The sequence below is a fragment of the Pinus tabuliformis genome, chromosome 3_2, assembly GCF_031772625.1.
Source record: "Pinus tabuliformis cultivar Carrire ecotype Pingquan chromosome 3_2, CPIR1, whole genome shotgun sequence".
Classification (NCBI taxonomy): Eukaryota; Viridiplantae; Streptophyta; class Pinopsida; order Pinales; family Pinaceae; genus Pinus; species Pinus tabuliformis.
The window spans coordinates 469046622-469074353 of record NC_142302.1 but is presented as its reverse complement, the minus strand read 5'-3'; positions in this window follow the sequence as shown (position 1 = coordinate 469074353).

The following is a 27732-nucleotide window of genomic DNA, read 5'->3' as shown; positions in this document are numbered from 1 at the left end:
TAGATCATAACTAATAAACCACATGCATGTTCCATGCATGCCAAAACTAGTGAGGAAAACATACATGCAACTCGATACCTGCAAGCAAAGTTGTTGTAGCTGTTGATTGCGATGCCCTCTTGTGCTTTCCTACTCTTCCTTTACCTTCTTACTCCAAAAATCCAAGTATGCCACACCCTGCAAGAGTGCTCCAAGAAAACTCTAAGTATCCAAGAGTATGAGAGAGAGAGAATAGAAGAGAGCTCCACCAAAACTTGTCAAAAGCTTGAGCCAAAATCTTACACTGACTAAGGGTTTGCCAACTGATCCTTATAAGCCTTTTTATTAATGAGGCCTCTATTTTCTTCATTTTCCATCATTTTCCTTCAATTTCCTCCTCACATGCAACCTGTGACCTTTCGCCTTCCTTTTCTCCTAATTTCCATTATTTTCATAAATGAAATGCCAATAAATGCCTCATGCCTTTCCAAAGCCTTAGCCATTGTCTTTGCTAATTTACTTAGCCATAATAAACTAAATCAACACCCATTAGGATGTTTCCCCCACCATTCAACTTGGAATATGTGTCCCATCACCGTGGCCTTATATATTTTTACATGTAATTTTCACGAGGGTTGTTACAAATATGAACAATCATAGAAGTCAAAGAATTATTAGTAAGATCGAGGGTTATTGTCACTTGTTATAAATAGCTCCTCATAACTCAAGAAAATTGCTTTTTGGAGGGCTTGGATTCTAGAGGTCTTACCTTGGCTTCTCTTGTAAGACATAGGAGATAGATCATTCTTTGGAGAACCAAGTTGTGGCTTCTTGTTACATGCATCATAGATGTAGTTGGATATTTTGGTTATGTTTATTGTATATGTTATTTTAATTACATGCAAAGTTAATGAACTAATTCATTGCTTAGCTATGGCTATTATTGAATCAGTGTTGTTACACTTTAACAATTGTTTGTTTATTATGTGGACTAATCTGCAGGTATTCAACAAAATTTTCTCTTTCTTCCCGGGTCCCCCTTTAGGATAATACTATTACTTTTCTAATCAGTGGATCATTTCCCTCACCAGTCGTGGAAGTCTTCCTCATACACCTTATTTTGGATGTCTTGCAAATCTTACATTCTTACTTCCCCAAAGTGGCGTTGTCTTCTCTTGTGTTGGATTGTAACAAAGGCATATATTTAAACCTTTCCAACTGTGGCTGGATCGTATGACTGGATGGGATTCCTGCACCAAATGGTGTGAGGTCTAATCGGGACTTCACATCGGGTAGATCCCCTTACAATGTTGGAGGCATTCAACACTATCAACATCTTTGGCACTAGAAGGAGGGCTAGATGACAAGCTGAGCCTATGAAGTCTATTTCAATCTCTTACCTTTAATGGCTTCATCCTAGATCATAATCCCGAGGTGTTTTTCGAAGCTTTATATCTTTCAATCCCTGCGGATTTTTTACATAGCTTGTCACATCTTAAATTCGATGGCAAGGGTATGAAATTTGTCCTTGATTATGCAATTGAATTCGTTCAATTTTGTTTTTCAAGTGTCGCTTATTCTGAAGAAATCCTCACACGATTGTTTACCCTTACATTGGATGGTCATGCGAAGAAATGGTGCTATTCTCTACCCACTGTTTCTATTTCATCTTTCAAGAAATTGGTTAACGAACTTCGTCACGTTTTCGACAAATATGAATATCAAGATGTTCTCAATGAAATCGATCAACTTAAAATGGAGCTAAATGAATCTCTTGAATATTTTGCTGGTTGATTCCTTCATCTATGTTATGAATTTCCAGATGAGGATGTGGATTGAAAATTCTTAGATGAGAAGTTTTGTTTCTTGGTCTGGATGTCAAGGAAATGTTTTGAATCTGATTCATTATGTCCTCTAGATTTAAAAGAATTTCAGCGTCCTGAGAAGAACTAGACCTGTATTTTGTTCCATGTCCTCCTCCTTTTGATGTTCCATGTTTCGAACCTAAATCAATCATTAAATCAGATGATCAATTCGTTAATGAAGAATTGTTTTTTCTCTCACATATTTCCCTTATGATGATTCATCTAACCTTATCAATCAACCATCTTCCAATCTTGATATTTCACTAGTTGATCAAATTGAACCCTTGGATAATCATGACCCTGATGCCTTCCTTTTCTCTTAATTATACGCTCATGATTATTCAAGTAATATGGATGAATCTTTGTTCTTACATGAAGATTTGGATTTGCAACAATTTCAAATGGATTTTGATGTGATTATCAAAGATTTTCTTTCAGTTATACCTCCTTTTGATCAAGAAGATGACATGCTTATCATTGAATATTTTTGCAGTAATCTTGAAAATCTATCTTCTTTTGAATCTCATGATTTAAATAATGAATCTTGTTTTGATAAGTAGTTGACTATGTTTTCTCAAAACTCAAAGATAAGTCAAGTGAGTAGGGAACTTCAGCCTACGCTAATGGTTATGTCATGTCCCTATCACCATGGCGACATTTGTGATTTCGGTCAATTCATAATTATTTTGCACAATTTTATCACTAATGTCATCATATGGGATGTTGGCTCTCTCATGAGGGATACTTATTTTCTTCACATAAACTTCTTCAACCTCCAGGGGAGAAATTTAATTTGAATCTTGAGCTTCCACCGCTACATCCCATCTCAAGCAAATATCTAATATGTAACATAGAAATAGAGAAGGATCTTAAGGAATCTTTTTCATCATCCGTCAAAGAATATCACGTGCATGACAACATGGATTGTGGTCAACCGATTAACATTGCTTATGACATGGATCTGTCTTTCTTGTCTATCTTTCCCTAAAGGTTATTTCCATGATCCCATTGTGGACTCATTAAAATATTATTTTCGGTTTGGACCCGTATCTCATGGCCTGCACTTGCAGGTGATTCATAAAGTCTTGTATGGTCATAGAATTGGTAGTTTTTGTTGTTGTGGAGTGTTTCATTTGAAAGAGAAATTGAGTGTAATACATCGTTGTGGTTGCACTTCCTGTTTCCATTTGTCAGTGTAGATGTTTGCATGCTTTCTCTGGTTCACTGCACTGCTGTTTGTTTTGGTTCTACACGATCACATCCTTTGGTCCAAAGGTTGGGAGAAACTTTTATGGATGCATTGGAAACTCCTCTTTACGTGACCCGACCCTGTATTCTTTAGGTTAGGACGGGATACATTACATGTAGTTAGATGCACTACATTCTTTTTGTGTGTTTTCATCTTTCATGTTTTGATTTTATTCTCTTGGTTTTCATTGTCTTTGAATACAGTCAGTTTCAAGCCTCAAGATGACGCAGATAATTTTTGTGAATGGCAAGTTGTAGTAACATGCAATCCTTGTCTTATATGTTACGCTCTTCCTTGATTTGGTTTACCACTTTCGAGTTAATGATTTTTTGGTGGAAAATACGATCCTTCAGCCTGAAAGTTGTGAGAAAACCATGAGGGTCATATCTTTTTAGGATTCTCTTTCCTATACTCGACCTTGTTTATGATTAATGTGTTCATGCTTATCTATCTGTGTACAGAAAGGTAAGTTGAAAACTTTTAGCGAAAAAAGTACCAGAGGTCTAAAACCTGTCTCTAAAGGAACAACCTCTTATGCTCTCAATAAGTCAAGATCCCTCTTCCTCCTGTTGAAAAATAATAAGTGCCTATGAACAGTTCTATAAAAAAGAAAGAAAATATAAAGGTGGAAAGAAGAGAAAGGCTTCCTGCATAGGGAGGTGAAGCAAACGACTTCACCGGGGTATTGTCCAGGCTCATTGGCAGTGAACCAATGTTTGTGTTCCTGAAGTGACGCCGTCGGGGTACTGTCCAGGCCTATTGGCAATAGACCTTCGCCAAAGATGTAAAACTCATACTTTAATTATTTCTCATTCGCCATGCTATATCACCCTTACATTCACAATTAAATGATATGGCTTGTTATATGATGTGTTACACCGAGTAATGGAATGAGGAAGACCATATATTTAACCGAGTAAGAATGAAAAGCTAAGGTAACCCACTCATTGAATCAATACTTCCCCAAAAACTGAGACTATGTGCTTAAATCAAACCATTTCAGAGAAGTCAGGGTTCACTAAGTGTGTCGCCAAGTGTTGTCACTGCTACAATGACCCTTTGAATTTTTTTCTTATGTAAATTTTGGAGCCTACATTAACCGTCGTTTCAAGCTCCTTTGTGTCGTGATGTTGTTTGATTTACTATTCTTTTGTATTATCCTAGTGTTGCACCCTCCTAAGTCAATGTTTTCTAAGTGTCATCACTTAACCATTAGAAATGTTTGAGTTAGTTAGTCCATGGTTAGGTGAATTCATGATCTTTCTTGACTTAGAAAGTTGCTTCTCACCATGCACACACTCGATGAAACTCAAAGCAATGAAAAAGAAAACAAAAGCAAGAAAATCACTCAGAAAAGAAAAATCACACTCCGAGTTGGTGAAGACATGCGTCCAACTTGAGCGCACTCCTTTGGGCTGAAGAAGTGCACCCTCCTTAAGCGCATTCTTTCATGTTGAGCAAGTGGGCCCTACTTGAACACACTCTTTCGTGTCGAAGACATGCGCTCTTTCTGGGTGCATGTGGGTGCACTCCTAGAAAATTGGTGCCCACTTAACTTCCCTTAACTAATCCTTTCACTTGTTGACAAGCGGCACTCATGCATGAATCTGTTTTGCATGTTAACTTGTTTAAATCAACTCAGTTAATAAGTCATTTATATAATCATTCCATCTGAGTTGGGTGCATGGTTGGGAATCAAGAAGACTCTTCATCAACTAGTGCTACAAGTAAGTTTTGCATGTCGAATCTTTTAATTGCCTTTCATGATTTCACTATCATTCTTGCTTTCTTGTTGTCATTCCTTCATTTTTCAGTTTGTTTGTTGACGTTTTTTTATCAATCTTCATGCTACAAGTGTTAATCTATTGTCGCATGTAGAAACTCTTCACTTTCTTCTACCCTTTCATATTCCACCGTGAATGTGACAAACCATATAACCTTGTAGATATTTATTCTCCTCATCTTAATCATCAAATCATGTTGTTTAAAATTGTTTGTGAGCTTCCAACAGGTTGAGCGCACTTCTTGAGCTCGAAGCCCAATCAGTCTCGAAAACTGGGCCCAGAATAATAAAGTTTTCCTCTTGAGCGCACTTCATCACCACGAATAATAGTGCCCTCCCTTAAGATCATGTGCACAACATGAAGACACGAAGCATCTTCCTTTAGCTCTTCGGAGTGTGATAGTGCACCCTCCTTTCCTTTGAGCACATGAGTGCACTGTGAAGGCCTAAATGTTGTTCGACCCATTCCTTCATCCCTTTGGAGTGCGACAGTGCCCACCCTTTCTCCTTGAGTGCATGAGCACATGGCAAAGACTCGAAGACCCAAAAACTCACCCCTTTTATCCACTTGATTGAGCACATGAGCACACTGCAAAGCCCTGAATGACCCCTTACAGCCCTTTGTGCTTTGACAATGCGCCCTCCTAGTTTGCATGCACATTTTCTCATGCATGTAAGTTATTTTGTATTTCCGTTCATAGGTTTTCATATCCAGTTACATGTGATGGCTCTCTGTACATGATTTACAAGTATTGTTTCATAAGTAGGTTGCTTTAAGCTAATATTGTCATTATGAGTGTGCTGCCACAAACAGGGGTTTGTGCTACAAGTATTGTCACCTTGTCATCATTTTTTGGAGTCATGTCCCCTCGTAAAGTGGCCTCCAAAGAACTCTCATTAGAAAGCACTAATGAACTTGTCAAAGTTAAAAAGCCAAACATTCCCATATATTGAGACACTGAGTTCTTTATTGATAAGACTACATAGGTCACATGGAGCAAGATATACAACATATTCATGCAGGAAAAGTTTGTTGAGGACTTAGAATATGTGCATGCGTACATCAACATCAAGAAGTCTAGGATGCATAGGATCGCATGGAGATTCCTAGTAATGCCATGTGCAGAGGTGATTGAATGGATCAGTACGCTTATGGATGACTCTCACCTTGTGCTTTGCAGTGAGACTAGCAGTCAGCTCGCCACCTATTATGGTGAAGACATGCAGACATATTATAAGATGTTCAAGCCCACTGAATATGCAAATGACAACTTCTACATGAGATGGGCACACCTTGACACAAGTGACGTTATCAAATCATGGTGTCGAGAGCCTGCCAAGTTTCGTCATTGCCCATCCACAGTCTATCCGACAAATATTCTCAGAGATGTATATCAGTATTTGATATCCATGTATTGTCAGTTGTATGGGCACAATAACGCTGAGGTGTTCGAGGAGAATTAGATATATATGCTAAATAAGGTGGTGACACATGACATAGATTTCAATTAGGCAGATATATTGTCATATGAGTTGCAGTGTCAGGTGGGGCAGGAAAAAGCATCTTTGAGGGTGAACCAAGCACCATAATTCCACATGTATGCATTTCTCTTAGGTGGGATTTGTGCACAGTATGCATTCCTGGGAATGAATTGGAACTGGACCCCTGAGGAGAAGTTCTTGGTTTACTTCCATTGCAGAATGTTATCATAATTAAGCTTCAGAGGTGTATATGACAAATTGGATGAACACTTCTTTGTAGTGATCTTTCAGATGATATATGCAGACACTGAGTGCTTTATTGATAAGACTACATAGGTCACATGGAGCAAGATATACAACATATTCATGCAGGAAAGGTTTGTTGAGGACTTAGAATATGTGCATGCGTACATCAACATCAAGAAGTCCAAGATGCATAGGATCGCATGCAGATTCCTATTAATGCCATGTGTAGAGGTGATTAAATGGATCAATACACTTATGGATGACTCTCACCTTGTGCTTTGCAGTGAGACCGGCGATCAGCTCGCCACCTAGTATGGTGAAGACATGCAGACATATTATCAGATGTTCAAGCCCACTGAATATTCAAATGACAAATTCTACATGAGATGGGCACACCTTGACACAAGTGACGTTATCAAATCATGGTGTCGAGAGCCTGCCAAGTTTCGCCATTGCCCATCCGTAGTCTATCCGACAAATATGCTCAGAGATGTATATCAATATTTGATAGCCATGTATTGTCAGTTGTATGGGCACAATAACACTGAGGTGTTCAAGGAGAATTAGATATAGATGCTAAATAAGGTGGTGACACATGACATAGATTTCAATTAGGCAGATATATTGTCATATGAGTTGGAGTGTTAGGTGGGGTAGGAAAAAGAATCTTTGAGGGTGAACCAAGCACCATAATTCCACATGTATGCATTTCTCTTAGGTGGGATCTGTGCACAGTATGCATTCTAGGGAATGAATTGGAACTGGACCCCTGAGGAGAAGTTCTTGGTTTACTTCCATTGTAGAATGTTATCATAGTTAAGCTTCAGAGGTGTATACAGAAAATTGGTTGAACACTTCTTTGTAGTGATCTTTTAGATGATATTCGAGATCGATCTTCCTTGCATGACTGATTAGGTGAAGGAGTCACTCCGAGATATCGCAATCTATTTTGCAGCTCCTGAGGGTACACATATTAAATGTTTTAGTTGTCAAATATTGCCTCATCTTATGCTGCAATATGTGACCAACAAGGTGGTCATGCATGAAGTAGAAAATCAGTTGGACAAGGGATTATCAAGATTTATTCACAAGAGGAAGAAATCCCCTTGGCCCATATTTCCATTGAGGATCAAATTATATGAGCTAAAGATACACAAGGAAAAAACAACAAAGATACATGAGTTGGAATGCCTACACTTCACAACTAAAGACTTTCATGGATATGATCCTAGGTGAGTGGTTAGGCAACATTGTGAAAGGATTGATCACAATACGAGGTAATAAATTAATGTCCACAATAGAAGATGAGAAGATAAATAAAAGGTACAACGCATACATGAAGGCACATCCAAGGATGAAGACCAGTTCACCCCATGGTCCAATAGCTCAAGACTTGTAGGTACAAGAGGAGGAAGAGATAACCCCTCAAGTAAGGAAAGTAGCTCCAAAGAAAAGGATTAGGTATGACTCAACAGGCGAGAGCATAAAGAAATGGAAAGTCGATCCCTTAAACACAAGAGTTATTCAAGCAGAGCATGAGAGGAGAGAAGCAGAAGAAGAGGAGGAGAAGAAGAAGTAGGATGAGTAGCTCCAGAAGTAACAAGAAGAAGAAGAAGAGAGGAGAAGCATAGAAGAAGAACAATAGAGGTAGTCCTAGGAGGAGGAAGCAACACGAAGACTAAAAGGAGAAATTGACTCAAGAGATTGAAGAATAAGCATTGGAGGGATAAGATACCATCCAAACCATGGATGATGAACCAAGAACTCCAGAGGAACCACCCCTTGCAGGTGGTCATCTTCCATTCGGGGAAATGGGGATCACACCTCCACTAGCCGACAGAGTTATGGACGTATCCAGTGTAACGTTTGATCATCTTAAGAAGAGGATCGTGCAATAGAGGCATAGATACTTCCCCAAGGATCCTTAAAAGCCAGTATCAATTTCTATAGGGAAGGTGATAACCACTAACACTAGAAGGAATCCCAGAGCTATTATGGCGGCAAATGTTGCATTCGCTATAGTGCCATAAGATAATTTTGAGTACTTTTTGAATGAGAATACCAGGCTAAGAAGAGAACTTGTTGTAATGAAGCAATAGATGGAACATCTTACGATGGAGAATCAATGGTTGTCATCACAAAGCTTCAACACCGTCTAATGGCAATCAACCATGTAGGAATAATTGGAGCCAATAGAGGACACCATGGCACGATTATACAATTAGATGATTCTTATACAACAAGTGGTGTCTCCTCTTATTGACATATAGAAGAAGGCATAGGAAGTGGTAAAACTCCTGAAGGTAGCAAATAGAGTAGTCGATCATCTTTAGGAGTGGGTTGTCAAGTATCTAGATGCTTCGCAACATTTAGAGAAGAAAGACATAATTACTGCATATATGGATTGAGTTCAGTTGAGACTCCACGACCAAAACTACATGCATATTGGCGAACAGTGGATTAGTACCATTGATGCATATAATCGACTACATAATGGTTTTGGGTCTCTTACATAGAAGCATGGGATGCCTTTGATAGGATAATTCTGAGTACTTGTTCAATGAAGATGTTAGGCTGAGAAGAGAACTTGTTGTGGTGAAGCAATAGGTGGAACATCTTGCAGCGGAGAATCAACAGTTGTCATCACAAAGGTTCATCGCCATTGAGTGGTAGTCAACCATGCAGGAATAACTGGGTTCAATGGAGGACACCATGGCACGATTATATGATGATATGATTCTTCTACAACAAGTGGTGTCTCCTCTTGTTGGCATACAAAATAAGGCACATGAAGTGGTGAAACTCCTGAAGGTTGCAAATAGAGTAATCGATCATCTTCAAGAGTGGGATGTCAAGTATGTAGATGCTCTGCAACATTTAGATAAGAAAGACAAGATTGATGAAGAGATGGATAGAGTTCAGTTGAGACTCCACCGCCAAAACTACATGTGTCTTGGAGAACATTCGATTAGTACCATTGCTGCATATAATCAACTGCATAATGGTTTTGACTCTCTTACGCAGAAAAAGGGGATGCCTTTGATAGGTACACTTGAAGTATCAGAAGTAGGGAGGTTATCTTCCCAGAGATTAGACAATACATCGAGCAGATCAAGCAAGCAACGAAACATGAAGACTTGGAGGTAACCAAAGATATTATTCAATAATATTCCATTACACTAGTCAAAGCTCATATGAAACTTTCATGACTATGGAATAATGTCTAGTCAACCTTCAAGAACATATTGATAAAGGCACTAGAGGTGAAGATACGCTACATAGGGGACTTGCTAATACGGGTCAAAAACATCTCAATGAAGTTTAGATCATGGAACACTTACATTACAAATGAACTCCATGTAGAATCAAACGACTTATCAATTTGATGAGTCTTTATGCCATCATAATTTTGTCTTATATAGTTGTCGTCTCATTTGTAATTTGTCTTATGTAATAAATGATATGTAATGAAGACTAAGGGACACATGTGGAATGTAATGAGTCATGTTTAGAATATGAAAAATCATATAAGTCAAAGAGTCATGAGGACCCTCAAGGGTCATTGTCACTTATTATAAATAGCTCCTCATAACTCAAGCAAAGCTCTTTTTGGAGGGCTTGGATTCTAGAGGTCTTGCCTTGGCTTCTCTTGTAATACATAAGAGATAGATCATTCTTTGGAGAAGCAAGTCATGGCTTCGTGTTCCACAATTGGAGACAGTTTTTCATCTATGCAACAATTTACTTGGTATCTTGCACTTTTAATCAAAAGGTCAATGAGCCGACACTTCTTGATACATGTATCGTAGATGTAGTTGGAATATTCTGGTTATGTTTATGGTATATGCTGCTTTAATTACATGCTAAGTTAATGAACTATTTCGTTGCTTAGCTATGGTTATTATTGAATGAGTGTTGTTATGCTTTAACCATTGTTGTTTATTATGTGGACTAATCTATAGGTATTCAATAAATCTTTCTCTTTATTCCCGGGTCCCCCATTTGGATAGTATTATTACTTTTCTAATCAGTGGTTTGTTTCCCTCACTAGTCGTGGAAGTCTTACATTCTTGATACCTCAAAGTGGTGTTGTCTTCTCATGTGTTGGATTGTAACCAAGGAATATATTTAAACCTTTCCAACAGTGGGAAAACCGTATGACTGGATGGGACTTCTACACCAAATAGTGTGAGGTCGACTTGGGAGTTCACATCAGGGAGATCCCCTTACAATGTTGGCGGCATCCAACACTGTCAACATCTTTGGTGCCAGAAGGAGGGCCCGATGAAAAGATGAGCCTGTGAAGTCCATTTCAATATCTTACCTTTAATGGCTTCATCCCAGATCATAATTTTGAGGTATTTTTCAGAATATTTAGATATTTCAATCCTCACATATTTTTTACATAACTTGTCACATCTTAAATTTGATGGCAAGGGTATAACAACCGTCCTTGAATATGCAATTGAATTCATTCAATTATGTTTTCCAAGTGGCGTTTATTCTAAAAAAATCCTCGTGCAGTTGTTTACCCTTGCATTAGATGGTTGTGTGAAGCAATGATGGTATTCTCTACCCACTGCTTCTATTTCATATATCAATTAATTGGTTAACGAACTTCGTCGCATTTTTGACAAATATGAATATCAAGATTTTCTCAAAGAAATTGATCAACTTAGAATGGGGTTGAATGAATCTATTGAACATTTTGTTGATAGATTCCTTCATCTCTATTATGATTTTCTACATGAGTATGTGGATTGGCGATTCTTGGATGAGAAGTTTTGTTTCCTGGTTTGGATGTCAAGAAAATCTTTGAATCTGATTCATTATGTCCTCCTGATCCAAAATAAATTCAACATCCTGATGAAGAACTAGACCTATCTTTTGTTCCATGTCCTCCTCCTTTTGATGTTTTGTGTTTCAAACCTAAATCGATCATTAAATTGGAAGATCAGTTTGCTGACGAAGAATTGTTTTTTCTCTCACATTTTTCCCTTGATAGTGATTTATCTGACCTTATCAATCAACCATCTTCCAATCTTGATATTTCACCAGTCGATCATTCACCCGTTTATCAAATTGAACTCTTGGATAATCATGACCCTGATGACTTCCTTTTCTCTAAATTATACTGTCATGATTATTCAAGTAATATGGATGAATCTTTGTTGTTACATGAATATTTGGATATGCAAGAATTTCAAATGGAGTCTGATGCTATGAAACCAATTGAAAAAATAGAAGAAGAAATAGATCAACGACTTCAAAATTAGCCTCTTCAAGGGGGAAACCTACTTTACATTACACAAATGATCAATTCTTGGATGATACAAATGACAATACCTCCTTTCTATATATAGGAGTCTCAGGGATCAAAATATAATCAGAGCCTACATAATAATAATATTGTAAGGGCACAAAAATAATAATAGTGGGCTTCTATGGGGTACAATAATAACAATATGGGGACTACATGGGCACAACAATACAATAAGGGTGTTGCACTAATAACAATAAGGGGCTACACTAGTAGTATAGGGACCTAACATGCCCCTCTCCTTCAAAAAAGTGTTGTCCTCAACGCTTGAGTAGTTCTGGATGCTTATGTATAAAATTAACATCCCCCATGTAGAATCTTCAATGGCTAAGTTCTTCCACTTGATGAGATACTTTGAAATTGATCGATTTCGTAGCTGTCAGCTTCTTGTTTCCGTGACTACTTCAAGTTCCAATATGATTTTTCCTTCCTCGTCAAGTTCCGACAATATTGTTTGAACCTGGAGCTTGTCACCTATAAGCTTCTTTAAGCATGAAACATGGAGGACTGGGTGCACTCGGGAAGATGCATGAAGCTCCAATTTGTATGCCATAGTACCAATCTTTTGCAACACTTTGTAAGGACCATATTACTTTGGTGATAATTTATTATCCTTATTAGCTTGCTTGAGGGACATTTGTTTTTATGGTTGTAGTCGTAAAAATACCTAGTCACCTACATCAAAACTTATTTCTCTATGATGTTGGTCTACCTATTGTTTCAGTCAATTATGTGCCAAAGTGAGGTTATCCTTTAAGAGTTGGAGAACTTGTTGGTGATGCTTGATGTGATCTTCCATTGCTTGAACCTTAGAATGGTTGCTCAAGACTTTTTGGAGACCTGGAGAAATAGATGATTTCATTGTTTGAACCTCTAATGAACATAGTTGTGGAATTACACCTCGTTGTTCTTTCTTTAGAAGCTTTTTCATGCCATTAGAGCTGATTATATTTCTTGGTTAACCTATGATTCTATTTAATTCAGCTTCCTGTCCTTCCCAAAATAATTCAAGAAAAGTTCTTGAAAATTGAAAGCTATCGTACCTAAATATTTTAACCATTGGACTCATAGTACAACATCAACACCACCCATTGGAATGGAAAACATTGGACTATTCAATACATATTCTCCCATGGATAGCTTGATATTATGGCACTTTCCAAAGCAATTTATGGTTCCTCCATTTGCAACCATCACTTGACACTCTGCTGTTGGATATAGGAAGCAATTCAATTCCTTGGCTATCTTACAATGAATAAAATTATGGGTACTACCCGAATCAATCAACACTATTACCTTTTTCTTCTTGATATGCCCTTTATCTTGAGAGTTTGAGGAGTGGTAATTCTTTTCAATGCATTACAAAATATTGTCATATTCATTTCTTTTTCTCCGGGGTTGGTTCCTAGTGTATATCCTCTTCTTTTGACGTTTCTTGTTCCTTTTATTCCTCTTCTTCCTAATCTATGTAAATTGATTTCTGTTTAACACACTTATGACCTTTAGTGTATTTTCTATCACAACTGTAACAAAGCCCTTTTTCTCTTTTTTCTTCCAATTTTTGTGGTGTCAACCTTATAGGTTGTGGAAGGCTAGGAGCAACAACACTTCCATCTTTATAGTTGTGAGTGATAGGATTCCTTGTTTCCATAATTTTGCTTTCAATTTTTCTTGCGAACCTGAATGTGTTCTCCAATGAATCAGGTTCCCAAAGACGAACCTCATGTTGGATGTTATCATTTAAAGTCCATATGAAGACATCAATCCTATGCTCCTTTGGATTATCATTTACCCTTATATTCATTTTTGGAAGTCCTCAATGTGCTCCACCATTGACCCCTTTTGGCTAAAGAAGGTGTTTCTCTTTGTATCCTCATAATGTGCTATCATTTCCTCCATAAAAATTGACCAGGTGACAAGTGGTTTACGAGAAAAAAGGCATCTATACCATACAAACTAATTGGGTTCTAAATATAAAGATGCAATATGTACCTTTTGTGGGGCTTGCACATCATGTAGATCAAAATATTGATCCATATGTAGTATCCAAGTTACCATATCCTTGCCATCAAAATTCCTCATATCTATCTTTGGAATGTTGTGGTTCTTAAACCCTAGATTGGATTCTTTATAATCGCAATTGATACTCCTTTTGTCTTCATCATGATTTTCATGGATTGCCCTGTCACCACTGAGATGCCTTTGTTCTAGCAACTTTGCCAAACCTTTCTTCAACCCTTCTATCTTGACATTCATCATTGCTTCCATGTTTTCTTTTAAACCATCATTCAAAACATCCATGTCGCTTTTTATACCATTTATATTAACATTCATCATGGCTTGCAATTCATTTTTTGTTACTTTTTGAGAGAGCGAAATTTGTTGCACCTGGTCTCGCAATTTTGATATATCATGTTGCATTTCTTCCTCTTCTTCATGCATCATATTAGAGCTTTCAGGTTGCTTACTAGGTGTTTCTATTTTATTTCTTCGGGTCATTAATTAATGATATTTATGCTTCACTATTCCCTTTGAATCACTTCAAACTAATTTTTCAAACAAAACTTATGCAAATTTTAAAAAATACAGATATTTTTCTTGCTTTGTAGGAGCTCGATATTGAATTTGTTGTATCTCTAAAATTTCAGATCTCCAAGGTCTGAAATTTCGTCCTATGGTATCCATTTGAGTCCTCTTTCCAACCCCACAAGTCTGATTGAGATTGGATTCTCCAAGAAAGAGTTATGCCCAATCTCCCACGATGACCTGATTATAGACTGGTTTAGTAGAGCGAACTTGTACGAAGTGCCACATGTCACTGTTTCAACTTTTGGCCCTAAAAACGATACCCAACAAACTACAGTTTGTCCTCTTTCTTTCACATCTTATGAAATTTGAATCTGATGCTCAGAGAGAAAGTTATGACGATTTTCCCAAGGTGTCCTATTTCTGATGGAATTCTGGAGCTTGCAAAAACCCTAACTTCCTCATATAATATCTATGAAAATATGGCGATACAAGATCTGAAATTTGTATAGGAGGTTCACCAATATTTCGGCTCCACTAAGTTTTAATTCTAGCTTCTAAAACTTTGTAGAAAAAAAGTTTTAGCGAAAATTCCACGATGACGTGTTTGAAGCAGCGAAACCCTAGAATCCAAAGTTCTAATACTAAATGTTATGCAACCATCTCACAAAATAGAAGAAGAAATAGATCAATGACTTGAAAATTAGTCTCTTTGAGGGGGAAACCTCCTTTACATTACACAAATGAACAATTCTTGGATGATAAAAATGATAATACTTCCTTTATATATATAAGAGTCTCAGGGGTCACAATATAATCAATCTACATAAGAATAATATTGTAAGGGCACAACAATAATAATAGTGGGAATATATGGGGCACAATAATAACAATATGGGGACTACATGGGCACAATAATACAATAAGGGGGTTGCACTAATAACAATAAGGGGCTACACTAGTAGTATAGGGACCTAACGCTGATGATATTATTTAAGATTTTCTTTCATATATACCTCCTTTTAACCAAGAAGATGATATGCTTATCATTGAAGATTTTTGCAATACTATTGAAAACCTATCTTCTTTTGAATATCCTCATTTAAACAATGAATCTTCTTTTGATAAGTAGTTAACTGTGTTTTCTCAAAACTCAAAGATAAACCAGGTGAGTAGGGCACTTCAGCATACACTGATGGTTATGTCAGGTCCTTGCCACCATGGCGACATTTGTGATTTCGGTCAGTTCATGATTATTTTGTACAATTTGATCAATAATCATATGGGATGTTGACCCTCTCATGAGGGATGATTATTTTCTTCACACAAAATTCTTCAACCCCCAAGGGAAGAAATTTAATTTGAATATTGAGCTTCCACTACTACATCCCATCTCAAGCAAATATCTAATCTATAAAATAGAAACATAGAAGGACCTTAGGGAAAATAATCTCACGTGCACGACAACATGGATTGTGGTCAAACGGTTAACATTGCTTATGACATGGATTTGTCTTTGTTTAGTCTTTCCTATCTATTTTTCCCTAAAGGTTGTTTCCATGATCCCATTGCAGACTCATTAGAAGATTCTTTTCAGTCTGGACCCATGTCTCATGGCCTACACTTGCATGCACTTCATAAAGTCTTGTATGGTCATAGACTTGGTAGTTTCTGCTGTTGTGGAGTGTTTCATTTGAAAGAGCAATTGAGTGTAATACATCGTTGTGGTTGCACTTCCTATTTCCATTTTCCAGGTTGGATATTTGCACGCTTTCTCTTGTTCATTACATTGTTGTTTGTTTTGGTTCTACATGATCACATGCTTTGGTCCAAAGGTCAGGAGAAACTTCTATGGATGCATTGGAAATTCCACTTTACATGATTTACAAGTATAGTTACATAAGTAGGTTGCTTTAAGCTAATATTGTCATTATGAGTGTGCTGCCAAAAACAGGTGTTCATGCTACAAGTATTATCACCCTGTCATCATCTGTTAGAGCAAGATACATAATACATTCATGCAAGAAAAGTTTATTGAGGACTTAGAATATGTGCATGCGTACATCAACATCAAGAAGTCTAGGATGCATAGGATCACATGAAGATTCCCAGTCATGCCATTTTCAGAGGTGATTGAATGGATCATTACACATATGGATGATTCTCACCTTGTGCTTCATAATGAGAGTGGTGGTTAGCTTGCCACCTATTATGGTGAAGACATGTGAACATATTATAAGATGCACAAGCCCATTGAATATGAAAATGATAACTTCTACATGGGATGGTCACATCTTGACACAAGTGATGTTATCAAATCATGGTGTCGAGAGCCTGCCAAGTTTTGCCATTGCCTATCTGTAGTTTATCTGAAAAAGATTCTCAGAGATGTATATCAATATTTGATAGCCATGTATTGTTGGTTGTATGGGCGCAAAAACACTGAGGTGTTCGAGGAGAATTAGATATATACACTCAATATGGTGGTGACACGCGGTAGAGGTTTCAATTGGGTGAATATATTGTCATATGAGTTGTAGTGTCAGGTGGGGTAGGAAAAAACATCTTTGAGTGCGAACCAAGGACCAGAGTTCTACATGTCTACATTTCTCTTAGATGGGATCTATGCACAATATGAATTTCTGGGAATGAACTGGAACTGGACCCCTGAGTAGAAGTTCCCAGTTTACTTCCACTACATAGTGTTATTAGAATTAAGCTTCAGAGGCCTACGACAAATTGGTTGAACACTTATTTGTAGTGATCTTTCGTATGATATTCGAGATCGATCTTCCTTGCATGACCGATTAGGTGAAGGAGTCACTTTGAGATAATGCGGATTGGTCTGCAGCTCCCGAGGGTACATACATCATATGTTTTGGTTGTAATATATCCCCTCATCTTATGCCACAATATGTGACCAACAAGGTGGTCATGTAAGAAGTAGCAAATCAAATGGACAAGGGATTGTCAAGAATTCTTCGTAGGAGGAGGAAATCCCCTTGGCCCATCTTTCCATTGAGTATTAGATTATATGAGGTAAAGAGCCACAAGGTGACAACAACATAGATACATGAGCTAGACCGCCTGCACTTTGCCACTAAATACTTTCATGGATATGATCCCAGGTGAGTGGCCAGGTAACACCATGAAAGGATTGGTCACAATACAGGGTACTCATCAATGTCCACAACAGAATTTGAGAAGATAAAGAACATTTACAATGCAAACGTGAAGGTACATCTAGGGAGGGAGACCAATTCTCCCCACGATCCACTAGCTCAAGACTTGTAGGTACATGAGGAGGGAGAGATAACCCCTCAATTAAGGAAAGTATCACCTAAGAAAAGGATTAGGTAAGACTCGACATGCAAGAGAAACAAGAAATAGAAAGTGGATCCTTTAAACACAAGGACTATTCAAGTAGAGAAGGATAGGAGAGAAGAAGAAGAAGAGGAGGAGAAGAGGAAGTAGGATGAGTTGCTACAGAAGTAATAAGAAACATAAGAAGTGAGGCGAAGGATAGAAGAAGAATAGCAGAGGCAGTCCCACGAGGAGGAAGCAACTTAGAGACTGTAAGAAGAGAAATTAACTTAGGAGATTGAAGAAGAAGCATTGAAGGAAGAAGATACCATCCAACCCATGGGTGATGAACCAGACGCTCTAGGGAACCTCTCCTTGTAGGTGGTCATCTTCCATTCAGGGAAATGGGGATCACACCTCCACCAACCGATAGGTTCATGGATGTATGCAGTGTAAAGTTTGATCAACTTAAGAAGAGGATAATGTAAAAAAGGCATAGATACTTGCCCAAGGATCCTCAAAATCTTGTCTCAATTGCTACAGAGAAGGTGATAACCTCCAACACCAGAAGGAATCCTGAAGTTATGATGGTGGCAAATGTTGCATTCTCTACAGTGGTACAAGATAATTCTGAGTACTTGTTTAATGAGAATGGTAGGCTAAGAAGAGAACTTGTTGCGATGAAGCAATAGGAGAAACATCTTACAACGGAGAATCAACGATTGTCATCACAAACATTCAGCACCGCCGAATGGAAGTCATCCATGTAGGAAGAACTAGGGCCAATGGAGGACACCATGGCATGATTATATGATGACATGATTCTTCTACAACAAGTGATGTCTCCTCTTGTTGGCATACAGAAGAAGGCACATGAAGTGGTGAAACTCCTAAAGGTAGAAAATAGAGCAGTCGATCATCTTCAGGAGTGGGCTGTCAAGTATCCAGATGCTCTACAACATTTAGAGAAGAAAGATAGGATTGCCACATAGATGGATAGATTTCAGTTGAGACTCCACCACCAAAACTACATGCGTCTTGGAGAACAATTGATTAGTACCATTGCTACATATAATTGACTGCATAATTGTTTTGAGTCTCTTACATAGAAGCATGGGATGCCTTTGGTATGTACACTTGAAGCAATAAGAGGGAGGGAGGTCATCTTTCTGGAGATAAGACAATACATCGAGAAAATAAAGCAGGCAATGAAACAAGAAGGCTTGGAGGTAACCAAAGACATTATTCTACAATACACCATTGCACCAATCAAGTCTCATATGAAAATTTCGTGGCTATGGAATAATGTCCAGTCAACTTCCAAGAACATATTAACGGATGCATTGGAGGTGAAGATGCGCTACATAGGGGACTTGCGAGTACAGGTCAAAGACATCTCAACGAAGTTCAGAGCATGACACACTTACATTACAAATGAGCTCCGTGTAGAAGCAAATGACTTACTAATTTGACGAGTCTTTGTCCCATCATCATTTTGTCTTATATAATTTCCGTTTTGTTTGTAATTTGTCTTATGTAATAAATGATATGTAATGAAGACCAAGGGATACATGTGGAATGTGAATAGTCACACATTGGAATGTAAGGAGTCACGTAAAGAATATGAAAAATCATAGAAGTCAAAGAGTCATGAGGAAGCTCAAGGGTCATTATCACTTGTTATAAATAACTCCTCATACCTCAAGCTAAGATCTTTTTGGAGGGCTTGGATTCTAGAGGTCTTGCCTTGGCTTATCTTGTAAGACATAGGAGGTAGATCATTATTTGGAGAAGCAAGTTGCGCCTTTGTGTTCCACTATTGGATACAATGTGTCATCTATGTAACAATGTACTTGGGATATTTCACTTTTAATCAGAAGCTCAATGAGTCGGCACTTCTTCATACATGTATCGTAGATGTAGTTGGACTATTTTGGTTATGTTTATGGTATATGTTGTTTTAATTACATACTAAGTTAATGAACTAATTTATTGCTTAGTTATGACTATTATTAAATGAGTGTTGTTATGCTTTAACGATTGTTGTTTATTATGTGGACTAATATGCAGGTATTCAACAAACCTTTCTCTTTCTTCCCGGGCCCCCCTTTAGGATAGTACTATTACTTTTCTAATCGGTGGCTCATTTCCCTCACCAACCATGGAAGTCTCCCTCGTACACCTTACATTGGATGTCTCACAAAGCTCACATTCTTGCTTCCCCAAAGTGGTGTTGTGTTCTCTTGTGTTGGATTGTAACCAAGACATATCTTTAAACCTTTCCAATGGTGGCTAGACCATATAATTGGATGGGACTCCTACACCAAATGTTATGAGATCTAATTGGGACTTCACATCAGGGAGATCCCCTTAAAATGTTGGCAGCATTCAACACCGTCAATACCATGATAGACAGGAGAAAGTTGAACAACTTAAAGAAAAGATCCTCCCGATTTACTTATTGTGGTAGATAACATAGACATGTCTTTAAATATTGCAGTGATAGAACCTGTTCCTAAAGGAAGTAAATCTCATGAAGGAGTTAAGACCACTCAATTCAAATTGAATATGAATCAGTTTAATATTGTTGATAAAATTGGTTTTTTCAAACAAGCAGGTCAACTTATTTGTATAGATTTGGTTAATGAGTCCACTACAAAAGAAAAATTACAATCAACTATGAAGAAATTGGAGAATCAATTGAAGACATAGAAGGTACAAAACAAAGCTTTGTTACTAGGAAAAGCTGAATATGAAAGAAATATTATGGAACTTGATGATGATGATGCAAGTAATGTTGAAGTTTCAAATTTACCAGAAGCAAAAGATACAACAATCCAAGTCCCAAAGAAAAAGCTCAAAATGCCACATGATGCTTGTCCTCAAACTCCAAAGCTTCTTATAGTACTTCAGGAAAAGGAGGACTTGGAAACAAAATTACAGGATGTTAAAGGAACCATTGGAGTATTAAGAAATCAAATTGAAGAGTTAAATCAATAAGTTCAAACACTTTCAAAATCACAGTTTAACATCTCTAAGTGGTTAATCTTTTTATTGCATTATCCAGAGAATTGGGAAACTTGACAATAAAAGATATGTAGTGCAAAAAATTAAAAGAGGAACTAATTAAATTAGAGCAAGATAATGAACAGAAAACAAAGGCCCTCGAGGAAGCTTTGGCTATGCAGAAAGAATTAAAGGCAGGATTAAAGTCAATGAAGCTTAGTTTGATTGATATTAAATATGTTATTTGGAACCATCTTGTTGTGGAACTTAAAATATTGAAGGATTATTTTGCACAGGTTGAAGATGAAAAAGAATTGGCAAATTCTTGTTTGGCTCAGGCTTCCATTTTTCATAGGGATTTAGGAGACAAACCTATGAAATCCACAAATGTTGTAATATTTCTTAACACAAGGACTAAATCTCATTTGGTTTTTTCAGGAATATAGGTTAAGGGCAACCTTATCTTTCAAGCTAAAAAGTATATCGTTAATTATGGTTTAAGAAAGGACGTGAAAGGAAAAGAAAATTATATGTTAAGTAGAGTATCAAGTTTAAAAGTTATCTTCCAGGACCTTTTTGCGCTGTGTCTACCATGCTCTTAGAATGATCAACGAGTGCTTATCCCAGATTAAGAGTATCTGGTCAAGTTTCAAGAAAAGAGGACTGACACATCATCTCCATGCCAGTTCCCATCATTTCCCGGCTTAGAAGTTGGGCGTTCTCAACACTCTCGCTACTCGTGCCCTAAGGATCTCTGATGAAAAGAGCTTTGAGAAAGAAAAATCCCATCTTCTCAAGGTCTTTGTCGAGAATGGTTATAGCAAGTACTTGGGTCAGAAGGCTTTCCTCAAAGCTTCCAAGAATTCAGTGGTTAAAAAAGAACCTAAAGAACGTATCCCAGGGGTCCATCTTCCTTATGTTCAAGGGACCACTGACAGGATTGCGAGGATTCTAAGGAAGCATAATGTCCCCTCGACCTTTAGACCCCTTAACACCATTCGTAAATCCCTCCGATCGGTGAAGGATCCTATTGACCCTAAGGACATGAAAGGGGTCTATATTATTCCTTGTTCCTGTGGGACCCCCTATATTGGTGAGACTGGGCGCTCCATTAATCAAAGAATCAGTGAGCACGCAACTGATCTTAAGCACAGGAGAACTAAGTCTTCCGCATTAGCTGAGCATGCGGAGAAGACCAAACATCATGTTTGTATTGAGGAGGCCGATGTCATTGCTAGAATTTCACAGTTCCACCACCGTAAATTTAGGGAAGCCATTGAGATCGAAAGGAGGCCAAGCAATCTCAATAGAGATGACGGGTGGAAGATCAGCAGATGCTGGATCTCGGCCCTCACCTCCTAGTCGTTTCCTCCCCCCCCCCCCCCGTCTTTTTATAGCTTGTTCGAGGTTTTTTCCCTTGATTCCTTCCTTCTTTAGCCTCCTACCTTATTTGATTTATCCTTTTAAATTTCTAGATATTTAAATAACCATTTTATATTCTAATGATTTTATGTAAATTAGTCACCCTTCCCCTAAATTAATTCTAAAACTATAATAGATCTTGACCCTTCGATATTGATTCCCTATGCAATTAATAGTAATAATATTAATATAATAATAGGAATCTAGTATAAAACCTATTAATAATATCCTTGAATTTATTTAGAATAAGGTTAACACATTAACTTCATTAGATTAATAATATATTAGTTATCAAGTATGTCCCTTAATAGACTTTTTCTAGCTCGTGAATTACATAAAATAAGTAATAGTATAACTAACCATTTATATAATAATTCAACTTAATTAATATAAGAAAAATAATTTTCTTAGATCTTGAATTTTTAAACAATTAAATTTAAAATATTTTAATATTATTAATCCTTAGTAGTTATATATTGTATAAATTTACTTGTAATTTAATAAATTAACTAACTATTAATTTAATAAAAAACCTCAAACTAAGTTACAAATTGGTAATAAACAATAAAAATATTATTTAATTATTTTAAAAATATTATTATTTTAATATTATTAATCCTTAGTAGTTATATGTATTGTAATTTAATAAATTAACTAACCATTAATTTAATAAAAAAAACCTCAAATTAAGTTACAAATTGGTCTTTTGCCCCCTTTTCCCTGTGTCCGGTCAAACTAGCCGTTCCCTCGTCTAATTTAGCCGTTAGGTAGTCAATCTAGCCGTTACCTGGTCAATAATTATAGCTGTTGGAAGTTCTGCTCTAACTATTTAACATGCATTCTAGATTTGATCCTTCAACTTGTCCTGATGATGAACCACACTGGTTGGTTCGAAACGCGTTGACAAATATTCTATCATGTGATTTTAGCCGAAGAATTCTCTTAATCTTGACATGGATCACAAAAGCCTCAATTCAACTAATCAATCATACTTATTCTAATATAACTGGTCAAAACATTTTCAACCTTTTAGAAAAAGATTTTAATCTTATTAATCAAACAAGAAGAGTCATCAATGATTTACCACAATTCTCTTATGATTTTCATATAGAATTGGATACTTTGTATAGAGAGATGATAACAACATCATTCCCATCAACAACCATTTGAGAGAGGATAACTTCATTCAACGAGAAATGGATTGCATTAGAGTAATCTTCTACTTCAACTGATCGTGACTCATAGACAATCCCAAGATTTCTGTAACAAATTGCAGATTTATCTTATTTTGTTGCTAATATTTGGGTTTTTTTTCCCAAAGATTGTAGAACTAAATATTTTGTATAAATTCTCTAATCAAGATGAGGAAAAGGTTGGGATTTTGAGAAAATAAAGACTATTATGTGTATGTAAGGATTTTTTTTTTTCCATCTAAAATTAATTAAAGTTTGTCAAGATAAGAAGTACTTGAGCAATTAAAACCAGAGATTCATGTGTTGGTATTTTCCAGTATGTGTTCTTTAGTGATTGTTTCCTTTCAATATTTCATTTGATGTGTTATATTCAATGTTTAAATGTAAGCAAATGATTCAGAATTCATATTTGATGCTCTGTTTTCATCACAATCTCACACTTTCACTATTTTCCTTCTAAAATCACTGCATAATTCATCTTTGATGCTTTGTTTTGATGGGTTGTTTTCTTTATTCCACCACCATACTCAATGATAAATTTGTCTAAGGAAACACCTACCTTGCCTCTGTAATTTCTTTGTCCATACCACCAACATCTTGGAGACCTCTTGATTAATTTTCAGACCTTTTGACTCCATACCCAATGGTTTTAGCTTTTATGCCCTACCAAATTTATACCTCTTGTTCTAGTTGAAGATTTGGCCATTGTTTTATTAGATGAGTTGTTATTGAAGTGACATTGGATAAAAAACTCATAGAGAGATCCTTCTATGGATTGGAAAGGTCAGTTTCCAATCTAAAAGACTAGTTTCAGGTTACCTCAGGATTTTCCTTTCATGGTCAGGTAAAATTCTTAGTGATAATAGGGTCAATGGCTTAGGGGTTAGGTGATTTAGAGATTTTGTGTTAAGGGATTAGGGATGAAGGGTTCAAGGTTCAAGGGTTTGACGATTAGAACTTAAGGGTTTAAGGGTCAATGGCTTAGGGGTTAGGCGATTTAGGGATTTTGTGTTAAGGGATTAGGGATTAAGGGTTTAAGGCTTAAGGGTTCGAGTATTAGGGCTAAAGGGTTTAAGGGTCAATGACTTAGGGGTTAAGGAATTTTGGGATTTTATGTTTTGGGATTATGGATTAAGGGATTAGGTCTTAAGGGTTCAAGGATTAGGGATTAAGGGTTATGGGATTTAATATCAAGTGCCTAGGCATTAGGGGATGGTGGGTTTTAAAGGGTAAGGGCCTAGTTATTATTGGTTAATGGCATTTTTTTGTAAATTTGTAATTATTTTCTTATTATAAAGTTTATTTTACAATATGTGATCTAATTTTTAATATTTTGTTTTAATTAAGATTTGAATTGTTATATATATGTTAATTTAAAAGATATTATTGAGATTGAATATTCATGTTTTGATATGAAATAGGAAACTAAAATTGAGCTTTAATTTATTAAATTTTCATCTAATTCTAGGTGATTAAAATCTTTTATTTTGTTTAATTATTTTATGTTTAGTTCTTAATAAAACATAATAAAAAATTATGTCAACCAACATTAAAATGCAAACAATATAAAAATAATGAAGTTAACAAAGTTGCTTATTCAAATCATTGTGAGATACATGCATTAATATTTTATTAAATTTTATGTTTTCACGAACATATGTTGATACAAAATGAATGGAAGAAGCATTCAAGTAATCCTAATTTTGCTGCCAACAATTCATACCATATCTAGAACACTTTAATGATACTGCAATAAGTGGTTTGTATTAACACAAATAACACTAAAGCATTTCAGAGTTTAGGCCATAAGAATCATAAGTTTTTAAACATGGATTACAAATAATTCTGAAAATTTAGAAGTCTTGGTCATTAACATCATTGTCTGCAAAAATGTCATCTATTGTATCATTGTCAATGTTCATATGATATTTCAAGTAGTTAATATTATTATCATCCTCATCTCGACCTGCATCATCTTCATCATCATTGAAATCTGGCTGTAGACCATCCATATTGTTACCAGATGTATTTGGATCATCATTTTATATACCATCCATATTGTTGTCTTTCATAACATCATCTAACTTTGTATTGTCGTCTTCTTGTGCCTGCACATAACCATCTTCAACATCATCATGGAGGTCAATTTCTTCAATGTTCTCTAATCCCTCTCTCTGATTTTGTTGACCATCATTATTTTGCTCAGTATACACTAATGCATCATCAAATACATGCCATAATCTTGGATCGAAATGTGTGACAAATATCGATTTCAGGTCAAGAATATCTTCATAGAAAAGTACCTGCACATGAATGAGTACATACATATATTAGACGTATGTTATAACAATTTTATTAATTAATAAACACATGTATATATTCACAATAAAAAATGTATTAATCGATTATTGATCACTACCACTTCTTCTTTGAGTTAAAGAAATACTGACTCATAATGAATTGGTAGAACATAAGGCTCCTTATCCTCCAATAAGAACTTTGAGGAATCTATAGAAAACAATCCACTATGGGTATCATGTCTTCATGTCCTCTCAAATGCTTCATACCATCTACACTTAAAAATACAACATTTAAAAGAGAGTTATCCTACTCAATAATTTCTTATATTTTCCCAACATATTGTAGATTCCCTTCAATAATATTCTTATATTTTGAGCTTGATCGACTGGATTAGTTGAAGTCAACAACGATGCCACAATCAGAGGATCATCTCTTTACATCTACACATTCTACACAATAATGCCGACCATATGCCCACATTATTGGATATTTCATTGCATGTGAAAGACCATTTATTTAAGTTAAAACAAATATAATGATGAATATTAAAATAGTTAATAGTGTCAAAACTGTAAGGAAACAACATTCTATAAAATTCTAACTATACCAGTCTTTCGCATCCTCTAGACATGTTGACTTCATCTTTTGTTATGTTTGAATATGTACATGCATCTTCTATTTGATTTTGAATTTGTTCAATAACCCATTCTAGTGTGCAATCTTTGCCCCATTCCCCTTGCAGATCAATAGGAAATGGGGTATTCCTTGGGTTTGATCTCTTAAATTGCCTCCTTGCCTCTAATACTTCTTCTCTCTTTTTATCATACAAATCAATCCATTTGTTCATAAAGTCCATGTGGTACATAATGAACTTTCCGAGTATAGCACTTTTGTCTACACCTTTTACATGTCAACATGTTTATTTCAAACTCCAAAGACCATGTTATTAATTTTACAAATAAATTACAAAGTAAAATAATGATTGCAATAAAAAAACCACAATGATCATGAGTTTACTTACTAATTTCTAATTGAACACCATTAATTTGTGGTTTTTCTCCATCAATAATATCTAATGCTCGTTCTTCATCCGAAAGGAATGACCCATCTTCGAAATCCTTGCCAATGAATTCATGTGGGAAGAAAAATGCTTCATTCAATACATACCCTTCAACCATGCAAACCTATGGATGTGCCTTTTATCAGACATATCTATTTAGAGTTTTCATATACCTCTCAAAGAAAAATATCCACCTCATTGATACGACACCTACCAATTTAATGTCATCAACTAGGTGTATAAGTAAATGGACTTGTAAGTCCATGAAACTTGTAGGGAGCTCATTCTCAAATACATATACAATTTCTTCAATTTCCTTCTTCCATTTTTGCACTTCACATTTTTGGATATCCTTGGATGTCACCCACCTAATATAAGAATAGTAAATGAGTATGAAACTTTAAGTAAAAATTAAAATGCAATACAATATCTCTATGTCTCTCGCACATGAACATTCCATACCACAAACCTTGCAAATGTTAACAATCGACTTATGGCATTCCTCAAGTCAACGGTAAGACATGAATCCCCCCTAATTTCCAATGGCATGACATGCTATCAAACAAATTTTTCAAAGGCCATTAGTTATTTTTGTCACACAATAGAATATCATAATATATTTAGTACCTAATCAATTTTACCAATAAATGTTAATTGATGATATATAATACCTTCATAAAATTATGAAAAGCATGTGTTTTAAATCCTGTGATATATCCATCAATTGTAAAAGCTTTATCTAATCATGACCCATAGCCAAGAGGTGTCCTTATTGAACATATGACATTTTTTAGTTGGTCTAATTCTTTCTTTTTTTTTAGGATCCATGGAGCTTCTGCATATTTTTCATTTTCCTTGTTTAGCCACAAATGTTTTGTATCAAATTTGGTACGCGAAAGAGCAATATCTCTCCTCGAAGACAAGATGTCCTTCTCTTTTCCTGTTATATATCAAAATATTAAATCCAGGACATTTTTGAAGATGCGAATAAGATCTA